General features: G+C 43.8%; 1 long non-coding RNA gene across 1 annotated transcript; it reads left to right on the forward strand.

The window, feature by feature from the left end:
- Nucleotides 1–304: 304 nt before the first annotated feature.
- Nucleotides 305–7,722, forward strand: LOC140202133 (uncharacterized). The gene is made up of 3 exons (XR_011887006.1): nt 305–520; nt 2,664–3,158; nt 5,676–7,722. It is a non-coding gene; the product is annotated as an uncharacterized lncRNA (long non-coding RNA).
- The last annotated feature ends 6,019 nt before the right edge of the window (nt 7,723–13,741 follow it).

Here is a 13,741-nt window from a genome sequence, read left to right on the forward strand (position 1 = left end):
CATGAGACGTGATCCAGCGAAGGGCCAGTCTTGTCCTGGTCTCCAAGTACTTATCAAACTGCTCCCTACAGCTACCTTGTGGTACATGATCTCATCACTGAAGAACAGCAATAAAATACATGGATTTGTACATGTGGTATGCAACAGTGAAGATCATTATTTTTATAAAGGCATGATTTCTAAAATAAAAATGTAACTTTGAATGTTTAATCACTAGAGGTTTTGAGTTCAAAAGTCAGGAAGTTATGCTGTAGCTTATAAAAAAACTCTAGTTAAGCCGTATCTGGATTATTGCATACAGTTCCTGCCGCCCTATTATAGGAAGGATGTCGAGGCTTTGGAGAGGGTGCAGAAGAGGTTTACCAGGATGCTGCCAGGATTAGAGGGCATGTGCTATCAAAAGCAGCCCAGTGGAGACGGTTTAGCAGTAAATGATATTTTACCAAGAAACTGTCAAATAAGAAGCCACGCGGGGCCACAGAACAAGAGCGAACAGACACTTAATGCCGCAGGCATGAAGGTAACTGAAAAGTAGAACCAACTACTGGTTGAGGCCAGCTGGTTCAATGTGAACAAGGATTGTGGATGAGAGCTGGGTTTAAATAGGCTGTAGGTAATGAGTTGGAAACAAGTGGCAGGTGATGATTGTTAACTGGGTAAAGTTGTTAACTTTCATTCCTGGAATCATCCCTGTGAACCTCCTCTAGACCCTCTCCAATGCCAGCACATCATTTCTAAGATGTGCGGCCCAAAACTGTTCACAATACTCAAGGTGAGGCCCCACCAGTACTTTATAAAGCTTCAGCATTTCATTCTTTCTCTTGTATTCTAGACCTCTTGAAATGAATGCTAACATGTCATTTGCCTTCCTCACCAACAACTCAACCAGCAAATTCTGCACTTCAGGGTGCTCTGCACAAGGGCTCCCAAGTCCCTTTGCATCTCAGATTTTTGGATTTTCTCACTGTTTAGAAAATAGTCCACACATTTATTTCTACTACCAAAGTACATGACCATGCATTTTCCAACATTGTATTTCATTTGCCATTTTGCCATTTGCTATTATGATGGCGAATATAGTATTAATGGTAAGACTCTTGGCAGTGTGGAGGATCAGAGGGATCTTGGGGTCAGAGTCCATAGGATACTCAAAGCAGCTGCGCAGGTTGACTCTGTGGTTAAGAAGGTGTACGGTGTATTGGCCTTCATTAATCATGGAATTGAATTTAGGAGCTGAGAGGTAATGTTGCAGCTATATAGGACCCTGATCAGATCCTACTTGGAGTACTGTGCTCAGTTCTGGTCGCCTCACTACACGAAGGATGTAGAAACCATAGAAAGGGTGCAGAGGAGATTTACAAGGATGATGCCTGGATTGGGGAGCGTGCCTTATGAAAACAGGTTGAGTGAACTCGGCCTTTACTCCTTGGAGCAACGGAGGATGAGAGGTGACCTGATAGAGGTGTATAAGATGATGAGAGGCATTGATCGTGTGGATAGTCAGAGGCTTTTTCCCAGGGCTGAAATGGTTGCCACAAGAGGACACAGGTTTAAGGTGCTGGGGAGGAGGTACAGATGAGATGTCAGGGGTAAGTTTTTCACTCAGAGAGTGGTGAGTGCGTGTAATGGGCTGCCGGCAATGGCGGTGGAGGTGGATACGATAGGGTCTTTTAAGAGGCTTTTGGATAGGTACATGGAGCTTAGAAAAATAGAGGGCTATGGGTAAGCCTAGTAATTTCTAAGGTAGGGACATGTTCGGCTCAACTTTGTGGGCCGAAGGGCCTGTATTGTGCTGTAGGTTTTCTATGTTTCTATGTTTTTTTTAAATGTTTCTGACCCATTCTTCTAATCTGTCTAAGTCCTGCTGCATCCTACCTGTTTCCTCAATACTCCCTGGCCCTCCACCAAACTTTGTATCATCTGCAAACTTGGTAACAAAGCCATCTATTCCATCATCTAAATCATTTATATACAGCATAAAAAGAAGCGGTCCTAAGACCAACCCCTGTGGAACACCACTCGTCACTGGCAGCCAACCAGAAAAGGATCCATTTATTCCCACTCGCTGCCTCCAACCAATCAGCCAATGCTCTAACCATGTTAGTATCTTTCCTGTAATACCATGGACTCTCAGCTTGGTAAGGAGCCTCATGTGAGGCACTTTGCCAAAGGCCTTCTGAAAGTCCAAATATACTACAACCACTGCATCCTCTTGATCTATCCTACCTGTAATTTCCTCAAAGAATTCCCTTCCCAGTCGAGCATGTACTGCACACCCCATGCACGACAACATGAGCCCACCGACCGGTGAACCATATACACTGAAGCACCTTTCACCAACCTTGGTTCTGACGTTGCAGGGTCATGTGGGTTGACTGTCAGACTGTCGGGCTTGAGGTCGGACAAATGGTAGGTAGGTGTGGTCCTGAGGGATGGTGGTAGCTGGAGATGGCAAGTTATTGGGTTGATGTGATGGGTAATTCTACAGGGACCAATAAACCGAGGCAAGAGTTTGAGTGAGTCAGTGTGAAGGGACAGATGTGGAGTGAACAGCCAGGAGGAGACAATGGCATTTAAGGGCTACTCCTTTGTTTGCATCTTCAGAAACAGCTCTATTTCCATCTTTAATATCTCTATTTTTCCCTCTCTGGGTTCTTCTGCAGACCCTGACCTGGAATTACACACTGACTTCGGTTCTTTGAGGGAATGGGACCCGCTATTGGGGTTTCATGACTGGCCTGCCAAGGATGCGACCTGAGAGATTAGCTCACCTTCGAAGTTCTGGGATCTCGTGGCTTTGGGGCCAGGCGGACTGAAGGTCGGTGTCCCGGTAGGAAATCAGTGTGTCGTGGGAGACGGAAGATCTCTGTCTGTGTCCCCAGAGACCCGAGATCTTTGAGCACAGAGCTGGGAAAAAGCAATGCAATGGACTTTTAACATCGTAAATCAGCGAGTCTACCCTCTCGCTGAGAAATGGAGACATCCCTTTCTCCCTTATTAGGGAGAGAGAGAGAGAGAGAGAGAGAGAGAGAGAGAGAGAGAGAGAGAGAGAGAGAGAGAGCCTGTGGTATGTCGAATACCTGGTGAACAAGTAGTCTTTGGGGCACTGCAAGTCTATGCCTTTGCTCTTGCTTTGCTGCACGCTTGAGGGCTCGATGGTGAGTGCTAATGCTTTTTTTTTTGCTGGTGGGGGAGGAGAGATCGTTGTTTTGCTGCTGTTTATGCGTGGGAGGGGCAGGTGTGGAGAGCTGTGGGGTTCTAACATTTAACCGTCATTCATTCGTTGGGGTCACTTCTCTGTTTTCGTGGATGGTTGCGAAGAAAAAGCATTTCAGGATGTATATTGTATACATTTCTCTGACATTAAATGTACCTTTGAAACCTTGAAACATGACCCCAGACCAGAGTAGTTTGGCTGGGCAGCGATAGCAATTGCCCTGGTAGCAGAAGGTTGGGCCTTTGTGCCCTCTTCTGAGTATTCCAGCATGGGTGAACTAAGTTATTATATTCCTGTGGAAGTTTGGTGAGGTCTGGGGCTGCTCCTTTCTCTACAGGTTTACAGGGTACAGCCAGCTGAGGATGCAGGCAGGTCCATCCAGCAGGTGCGCCTCCAACTCAGCAGTGAACCAGATTGACCAGGCTATGTGAGGGTTGCCAGGAGCAACCCAAGATGAGATGGTGTTGGGTGAGTCAATCAGGAGGAACTGGATGGACACACGGTGCTCTCCAATGCTCATGTGCACAGGCCGAGTGCACGCTCTGATCACCCTAGATCTAAGGGAAGTCCATCAATGGCCGTGATGTAGAAGGGGCGAGAGATGAGGGTGTGCAGCCTGAAATGTGCTGGAGTAATCTGGCACTGAGCATCAGCCTTGATGCATGTGAAGTATCTAATCCACTGCCCCCTTCCACTTCCTGGATGGTCGAAAACACCGCATCTGAGCGGTGTATCCTTCATATATATTGCAAAAAAGGCAGGAGGAGAAGATGGTGGCGCGCCTTTGCGTGCGCAGCCCTGCAGTGAAAAATGATGTTGTATCTGTTAAATTGGGGCTGTGGACAATTCTGATTTGATGGAGGGTGGACGTGAAAGCACAGAGGAACATCTGGAGAAATTTCTGAAATGCCCGTTCGCTGCTGTCGTTACTGTGTGGTTGGGAATCTTTCGGAGGGTAGGCCTCAAAATCCTCGGCCTTGCCTGTGTTTGGCGACCGAGAAGGAGGTCGAGTCGTTCGGCAGAGATGCCGCTTAGTACTCGATGTCGGAGAGCTGATCAGAGCTCGAAGTTTTCGGATGACTCAGAGTCGGACTGTGGTCGGGCATGACAGAGAGAGTTTTTCTTCCTTCTCCTGTCTGTGTGAGATGTGGGACATTTGAGAAACTTTGAACTTTTACTGTGCTCATGGACTTTCTTCATCAAGTTATGGTATTGTTACACTGTTTGTAACTATATGTATAATTATGTGGTTTTGTCAGGTTTTTCAGTCTTGGTTTGTCCTGTGTTTTGTGATATCACACCGGAGGAAACAATGTATCATTTCTTAATGCATGCATTACTAAATGACAATAAAAGGGGACTACGTGTCTTCATAATCAAAAAATTGGTGGTCTTATTGTCTCATTTAACCCAGGTCAGAGCTCACCCAGTCAGGAGAGAGAAATCTTAGCTCAGTCCATAGATTACAGAGATGGCTGGAGCTGGAAATGTAAAATGCACAGGGACAGGAAGTTGAAACATCAGATCGGGGATCCATCAAAGCATTCGGGCAGCAGAATTTGGGGCTGCGAGGAAGGAGGTTGACTGGCGCAGGGTTGCTGGAATGGGATGGAGGGTTGATTGAGAGTGGCCACCAGATGGTTTCCCACTGGTTCTGAATCACGTGCTACTGTAGACAGATGACTTCCTTCAGGCAAGCATACGCTGGAGGGTCCATCGCTGGTTCACTCATCCTGTCAGGAATTGTAGAGATGGCTTGACCCAAAAGCAGTGCGTTGGAGATGATTTAGCAGTCAATGCTATTTTACTAATAAACTTCAAAATACCAACCCATGAGGGACTATAAAACAAGGGAGAACAGATACTTAACACGGTAGGCAACAATGTAACTGAAAAGTAGGAGCAGCTGGTTGAGGCTGGCTGCTCCGACGGGTGAACAAGGACTGTGGATGAGTGCTGGGTTTAAATAGGCTGCAGGTGATGAGTTAGATGAGTGGCAGCTTACTCCAGTTAGCCGGGTGGAGACTGGGAGGTGCCTGCTTGCATAGGCCTGACAGGGAAATCTGATAGAGGCTTATACGATTATGAGAGCCATTGATAGACAGATTATAACTTTTTCCCAGAGTTGAAATGGCTAGTACCATATGGCATGCAATTCAGATGAGAGGAAGTTATTTCAGAGGAGAGGTGAGCAGCAAGTTTTTTACACAGAGCGTGGTGGGTGCCTGGAATATAATTTCTGGGGTAATGGTAGAGAGAGAAACATTAGAGACTTTTAAGAGATGTTTGAATAGGTAGGCGCACAAATTTGAAGAAAATGAAAGGATATGGACAATGTGTAGGCAGAAGAGATTAATTTAGTTGGCCATTTGATTACTAGTTTACTTGGTTCAACACAACATTGGGGGCCGAAGGACCTGTTCCAGAGCACTAATGTTCTGTGTTCTATATTCTGCAGATGCTGGAAACCCAGAGAAACAGACACAAGATACTAGGAAAATTGAGCAGATCAGGCAGAATCCTTGGAGAGGAATAAACTGTTGACACTTCAGGCTGAGATTCTTCTTCAGGACTGGAAAGGAAGGCAGAGAAAACAGTATAAGGAAGTGGAGGGAGGGGAAAGAGTACAAGCTGATGTCAGGAGATGTAGAGAAGGCTTGAACCAGCGGAGCATGCAGAGCAGCGGAGATGATTTAGCAAAGAATAATACTTTCAATAATGAACTGCAAATAACTGTAAACTGGTCGTCTCTGAGGCTGACGTACGCAGATGTTTCCAATGAGTGGATTGTTGCAAGGCTGCGGGATTGGATGGCGTCCCAGGATGAGTAGTCAAGATGTGTGCAGCACAACTGGTATGTTTACAGATATTCGTAATTTCTCTCTCTCCCAGTGTAGAGTGCCCTCCTGCTTCAAATTATCCACCATTGTCCCTGTACCAAAAAAGACCAAGGTAACATGCCTGAGTGACTGGCATCCTGTCACACTCATCTCAATAATAAGCAAATGCTTTGAGAGGCTGGTCAACATCTGCAGCTTGCTGTCACCCAAACTGGGCGCCCTGCAATTCACCTACTGACACAACCGATCGACAGATGACGCAATAGCCACTGCTCTACGTACTGTCCTTATACATCTGGAGAAGAAGGATGCTCGTGTGAGAATGCTGTCCTTGGACTACAGTTCAGCATTCAACGCCATGATTCCCTCCAAGCTCAACAGGAAGCTCAGAGACCTCAGCCTTATGCAGCTGGATCCTGGACTTCCTGTCAGATCGCCGGCAGGCAGTAAGAGTGGGCTCCCTCTTCTCCACCCCTCTAATTCTCAACAAGGGAACCCCTCAGGACTGTGTACTAAGCCCCTTCCTTTACTCCCTGTATACCCATGACTATGTCGCCACCCACAGCTCTAATCTGCTAATTAAATTTGCTGATGACACTATATTGATTGGCCTAATCTAAAACAATAACAAGGTGGCCTACTGGGAAGAAGTCATCTCTCTGACACAGTATTGTCAAGAAACCAACCTCCCCCTCGGTGTCACAACAGCAAAGGAGCTGGTTCTGGATTACAGGAGGAATGGAGACCGGCTAACATCAGTCCCGATTATTCCTCTCCATTGAGACTGGAAATATTTATTTTATCAAGTGTGTGCATTTCTGGTTACCATAATATTAGAAGGGAATGATTGCACTGGAGAGGGCATGGAGTGCCTTCTTCTGTAATGTAATATTTCATGACTTAATGTCCTCGAGGCACCGTGGAGGGTATCCTAATGGATTGCAGCACTGCATGGTATGGAAAAAAATGTCCAGGAATGGAAAAGTCTGCAGAAAGTAGTTGACACAGCCCATTACAGGCAAAGAACTCCAACCCAATGAGCACAGTTGCAAGGAGGTTTGCCCAACAAAAGCAGCATCCACCATCAAGAACTCCCACCGTACAGCCAAAGCTCTTTTCTTGCTGCTGCCATTGGGAAGGAAGTACGGGAGCCTCAGGTCCCACATCACCAGGTTAAGGAACAGTTATCACCCTTCAACCATCAGGCTTCTGAACTGGTGTAGATAAATTCAGTCATCTCAACACTGAACTGATTCCAAAACCTATGGACTTATTTTCAAGGACAAAGCAACTCATATTCTCATTTTATATATGTACCATTTGTTTTCTTTGCCCATTGGTTGTCTGCCAGTCTCTATCAATGTAGAATTTTTCATAGGGACTATTGCATTGCTTTACTTTCCTGTAAAAGCCTGCAAGAAAATGAATCTCAAGGTAGTATATTGTGACATATATTTCGTAGCCACTAATCAGACTAACTTGTGGCAACAAATCAATAAATGGTCAAGAGGTTCAGTTGTCATTCAGCGCAAGACATCACAATGGCAATTAATTTTGATCTAAGTGAGTTTGACCATGAAAAAATTGTTGGTGCCAGATGGGATGGTTTGAGTATTTCAGAAACTGCTGAGGTCCTGAGATATTCATGCACGAGGGTCACTCATGTTCACAGAGAATGGTGCGAGAAACAAGAAAGCGTGCAGGGAGTGACAGCTTTATGGATGAAAATGCCTTGTTAATTAGAGAGGGTGGATGGAGGAGAATGGCCAGATTGATTCAAGCTGACAGGAAGACAACGGTATCTCAAGTAATGATGCATTACAGCAATAGTGTGCAGAAGAATATCTCTGAATGCGTACACATCGAAACTGGAAGTGGAAGAGCTACAGCAGCAGAAGATCACAGACTGCATTCAGTGGCCACTTTATTAGAAACATAGAAAATCTACTGCACAATACAGGCCCTTCGGCCCACAATGCTGTGCTGAATATGCACTTACTTTAGAAATTACCTAATGTTACTCATAGCTCTTATTTTTCTAAGCTGCATGTACCTATCCAGGAGACTCTTAAAAGACCCTATCGTATCCTATCATTTATTAGGTACTTCCTGCAGCTAATAAAGTGGCCACCGTGTGTACATGTGCTTTGATAATAAATTCACTTTTACTTTGACATGGTCTTGCAATAGCCAAGTCTTTGTTTTTTCAGGTGCAACACACCATAGTGAAGTTGAGTGAAATTAACCATCAGGCTCTTGAACCAAAGGGAATAACTTCACTCAACTTCACTTGCACCATCGTTCCCATAACCTATGGACTCACTTTCAAGGACTCTTCCTCTCATGTTCTTGATGCTTATTGCTTATTTATTTGTTATTATTGTTTCTTCTTTTTTGAATTTTGACAATTTGTTGTCTTCTGTACCCTGGTTGAATTCTCACATGTACATTGATATATGTCTTTCATTGATTCTGTTCTCGTTACTAGTCTATAGATTTTTTTTCATATGCCCACAAGAAAATGAATCTCAGGGTTGTATTTCTGACATACAGTGTCTGTACTTTGATAATAAATTTACATTGAACTTTGAGCATAGCAACACCCACGGTCCCGACTCTGGAACCTGTTCAATTATATTATTGTTTAAGTGAGAGAGGAGAGGATTGTCACTACCACCCAAGTACTAGCAACTGTTGGACTGGTCACTCTCAAATATGCTCTGTAACTTACACCTGCAATCAAAGTATTTTTGCAAGAAAATCAATACCGAAGCTCAGAAAAAACATTGAATTTAACTCTTATTTTTTGCATGCGTCAGTTAACATAATGCTTTAAAGCTCCAGTGATCGTAAGATTGTGGTTCAATTCCTACCAGTGTCTGTAAGGAGCTTGCATGTTTTCCTGTGAATGCATGGGTTCCTCCGGGTGCTCCAGTTTCCTCCCACATTCCAATACTACATTCGTCTTAGGGGTAGACTGCAAGACACAAGAGCAGAATTAGGTTGTTAGTCCATTTGAGTTTGATCTGTTGTGCTGGGCATGCTAGGTTGGCGCCAGAGGTATGCAAACTCTTGCAGCCTGCCCCCCAGTACATCCTCGGACCATGTATGTTGTTGATGCAACTGATGTATTTCACTCTATGTTTTGATTGGTATGTGACAAATAAAGCTAATCTTCTTAGATTACACATCAGACACAGTACAGGCAGCAGAGATTCCACAGCCAAGAAGTCCATCATGATCAAAACCTGTAAAGAGATTCCTGACTTCTCTATCAACGCAAAAAAAAATTAGCTGCTTTGAGAAGAAAAGACTGGGAGCTAGAGCTGATGATTACCACAAACAGAAGTATTCCTGGATTGGAAACTCCCACAAGTCTCACGAGGAAAGATGCAGCAGATCAGGTGGCAGTCCAGAAGAAACCCTGTGGTCTGAATAACATTTGATGGAGAACATTCAGGAGATCTGGAAAATTGCTGACACTCATGATAACCATGGATGTTGTCGGACCTTCTGAGTGTTTCCAGCCCTGTCTATCTTTAATCAGTGAAACAGAGATTCCCTGTTACATGGTTCTGTGTATAGCACTGACCTTTGAAAATGAGGATCCATAGAGATGACCACAGAAAATGTGGACCACTTCCAATATCTTAAACGCCACTCCTTAACAAGTGCATTTATCAGTGATGGAGTTCACCTTTGCCATTGCCATCAGCACTGATTTTGACCTTCTGAGGGGCAGGTGTTTCCAGATCAATACTTCAAACCAGAACTTCTTTGGAACTCAGGGAGAAGTCGAGCATCCCAGAGAAGATCTTGCAGTCAAAAGAAGAATGAGTAAACGCCACACATGTAGCGTATATAAAATAGTACGCTACAGCACAGTACAGGCCCTTCAGCCCACAATGTTGTGCAGGCCTTTTAGCTTACTCCAGAATCAACCTAACCCTTCTCTCTTACGTAGCTCTTCAATTTCCTATCATCCATGTGCCTATCTAAGAGTATTGGCCTCTACCGCCACAGCGGGCAGTGAATTCCACACACCCATGACCCTCCTTGTAAAAAACTTACCTGTGACATCCTTGTTCTACTTTCCTCCAATCACCTTAGAATTATGTTCCCTGGTCTCAGCTATTTCCAGCCTGGGAAAAAATCTCTGGCTACTTACTTTATCTATGCCTCTTATCATCCTGTACACCTCTATCAAGACACCTCTCATCCTCCTTCACTCCAAAAAAAAAGCCCCAGCTTGCTCAACCTTTCCTCATAAAACACACTCTCTAATTCAGATAGCGTATTGGCAAATCTCCTCCTCTGCAGCCTCTCTAAAGCTTCCACTTCCTTCCTATAATGCATCAACCAGAGGTGAACACAATATGGGTTAGTGTGGTCTAACCAGAGTTTTATGGAGCTGCAACATTAACTCTTAGCTCTTGAACTCAATGTCTCCCCTCATCCCCCTGACTAATGCAGGTCAGCACGCCAATACTTTTGCAGAGTCTTTCTAAGCTACAGTGTTGATGTTCTTGCAACAATGCTTCAACTGCTGGAGGGCATTTTTGTGAGTGACTAGTTCAACAGTCATTTGTGCTTGGGTGACAGTAACATTCTTGTCCTCTCCACTCAGACTATGATATAACCCCACCAACTTGCACAGCAATTCTGAGGGATCTATGGATGTGGAAGCCACGGTCCCTCTTTTTTTCCACACTCACTGCTAAGAAGTCTGCCTTTAACCCTGTATTCTGCCTTCAAATTCAACCTTCCAAATCGAATCACTTCTCATTTCTCCAGGTTGAGCTCCACCTGCCAATTCTGCACACTGTCAATGTCTCATTGCAAATGCAACAATCCTCTGCACTATCCACAACTCCACCAACCTGGCGTATCTAAAACTTACTAACCTACTTCCTCATCGAAGTCATTTATAAAAATCACAAAGAGCACATCCTTGTGGCACACCACTGGTCACTGAGTCACTGACCTCCAGGCCGAATATGATCCATCTACAACCACCCTCTGCCTTCTGTGGGCAAGTCAGTCCTGCATCCACACAATCATGTCATATACCTCCTGAATCTCTGAATGAGCCTACTATGGGGAACCTTAACAAACACCTTTCTAAGATACACATCCACAGCTTTACCTTCAACAGTGTGTTTTGTCACATCCTTCCTATGATGAGGCAATCAGAACCTAAAACAATACTCAAAGTGTGGTCTAACCCGGGTTTTGTAGAGTTGTATCATTACCCTGAGGCTCTTGAGCTTTAATCCTCTGACTAAAGAAGGCCAACATAACATATGTCTTCATACAAACCTATCAATTTGTGTGGCAGCTTTGAGGGATTTATGGATGTAGACCCCAAGAGCCCTCTGTTCGTCCACACTGTTAAGAATCCTACCATTAACACTGTATTCTGCCTTCAAATTTGACCTTCCAATATGAATCACTTCACACTTTTCCGGGTTGAACTCCATCTTCTCTGCATCCTGTCGATGTCCCATTGAAACCTACATTGACCTTCTACAATATCCACAACTACACAAAACAAAGAATAGAATTGAATACCAGAATCAAAATGAGATTTAATATCACCAGCATACGTCATGAAATTTGTCCTTGCAGCAGCAGTACATAATAGGTGTAGTGAGACTGCTAGCAAAGTGAGGCTGATGATAGAACAAAATTGCAGTCAACAGAATTGTTCCCATGTAAAAGGGGACCAAATACAAAAGGGTGAATACAGGACTGATGGTGTTATATTTGAATGTGCATAGTATGAGGAATAAGGTATGACTTTGCAGGCATTATTGAATCGTGGCTAAAAGAAAATTATAGCTGGGAGCCTAACATCCACGGATACACGTTGTATCAAAAGGACAGGCTGGAAGGCGGAGGAGACCGGCATGGCTCTGTTGGGAAAAAATGTAATCAAAGCATTAGAAAGAGGTGACATAGGGTCAGATGGTGTTGAACCATTGTAGATAAAGCTTAGTAACTGCAAGGGTGATAAGACTCTGATAGGAGTTGTCTACAGACCCCCAAACAGTGGTAAGGATGTGGCCTACATATTACAACTGGAAATGAAAATACATGCCAAAAGGACAATGTTAAAATAATCACCGGGGATTTCAATATGCGGGTAGATTGGGAAAATCAGGTTCATGTTGGATCACAAAATGAGAAATTTCTATAATGCCTACAATAGCTTTTTAGATCAGCATGTGGTTGAGTCTGATAGGGGATCAGCTATTCTGGATTGGGTGTTGTTAGCCAGAATTGATTAGAGAGCTTCAGGTAAAGAAACCCTTAGGGACAAGGGATCATAATATGATAGAATTCACCATGCAAGTTGAAAAGGAGAAGCTAAAATCAGATGTGTCAGTATTACAGTTGAATAAAGGAAATTACAGAGGCATGAGCGAGGAGCTGGCCAAAATTGATGGAAAAAAACATTGGCAGGGATGACAACAGAGCAGAAAGGGCTGGAATTTCTGGAATGAATTCAGAAGGTGCAGCATATATACATCCCAAAGACGAAGAAAGGCAAGATGACACAGTCGTGGCAAACAAGAGAAATGAAAGCCAACATAAAAGCCAAAGAGAGGGCATATAATAGAGCAAAAAACAGTGGGAAGTTACAGGATTCGTAAACTTCTCAAGAGGATACCAACATTTTCTTCAGATACATAAAATGTAAAAGAGACACGAGAGTGGATATCTGACCACTCAAAAATGGTGCTGGAGAGTTCACAATGGTGGATGAATTGAATAAGTACTTTGCATCAGTCTTCACTGCGGTAGACACTATCAGGATGCCAGAAGTTTGAGAGTGTCAGGGGGCAAAAGTTGCCATTACAAGGGAGAAAATTCTTAGGAAAGTGAAAAGTCTGTACTTAGATAAGTCACCTGGAACAGATGGTGTACACTCCAGGGTTCTGAAAGAGGTGGCTGAAGAGATTGTGGAGGCATTAGTAATGATCTTTCAAAAATCAGTTGATTCTGGCATAGTTCCGGAGGTATGGAAAATTGCAAATGTCTCTCCACTCTTCAAGAAGGGAGAGAGGCAGAAGATAAGAAATTATAGGCCAGTTAGTCTGACCTCAGTGGTTGGGAAAATGTTGGAGTCGATTGTTAATGATGTGGTTTTGAGGTACTTGGAGGCACATGATAAAATAGGCCATTGTCAGCATATTTTCCTTAATGGAAAATACTGTCTGTCAAGTCTGCTGGAATTCTTTGAAGATATAACAAGCAGGATAGACAAAGGAGAATTGCTGGATGTGGTGTACTTGTATTTTCAGAAGGCCTTTGACAAGGTGCCACACACGAGGCTGTTTAGGAAATTATTACAGGAAAGGTACTAACATGGATAAAGCAGTGACAGATTGGCAGAAGGCAAAGGTTCGTAGTGCTCCACAGGGGTCCGTGTTGGTACCGTTTCCTTTTACGTTATATGTCAATGACTTAGATGATAGAATTGATCATTTTGTGGCCACATTTGTGAATGATGTGAAGGTAGAAGAGGCAAGTAGATTTGAGGAAGTAAAGAAGTTACAGAAGGATTTACATAGATAAGTAGAATGGGCAGAGAAGTAGGAGATGGAATGCACTGTACAAAAGTGTAAGGTGATACACTTCAATAGAAGAAATAAAAGGGTAGATTATTTTCTAAGTGCAG

Source organism: Mobula birostris, chromosome 8 (genome assembly GCF_030028105.1).
Source record: "Mobula birostris isolate sMobBir1 chromosome 8, sMobBir1.hap1, whole genome shotgun sequence".
Lineage (NCBI taxonomy): Eukaryota > Metazoa > Chordata > Chondrichthyes > Myliobatiformes > Myliobatidae > Mobula > Mobula birostris.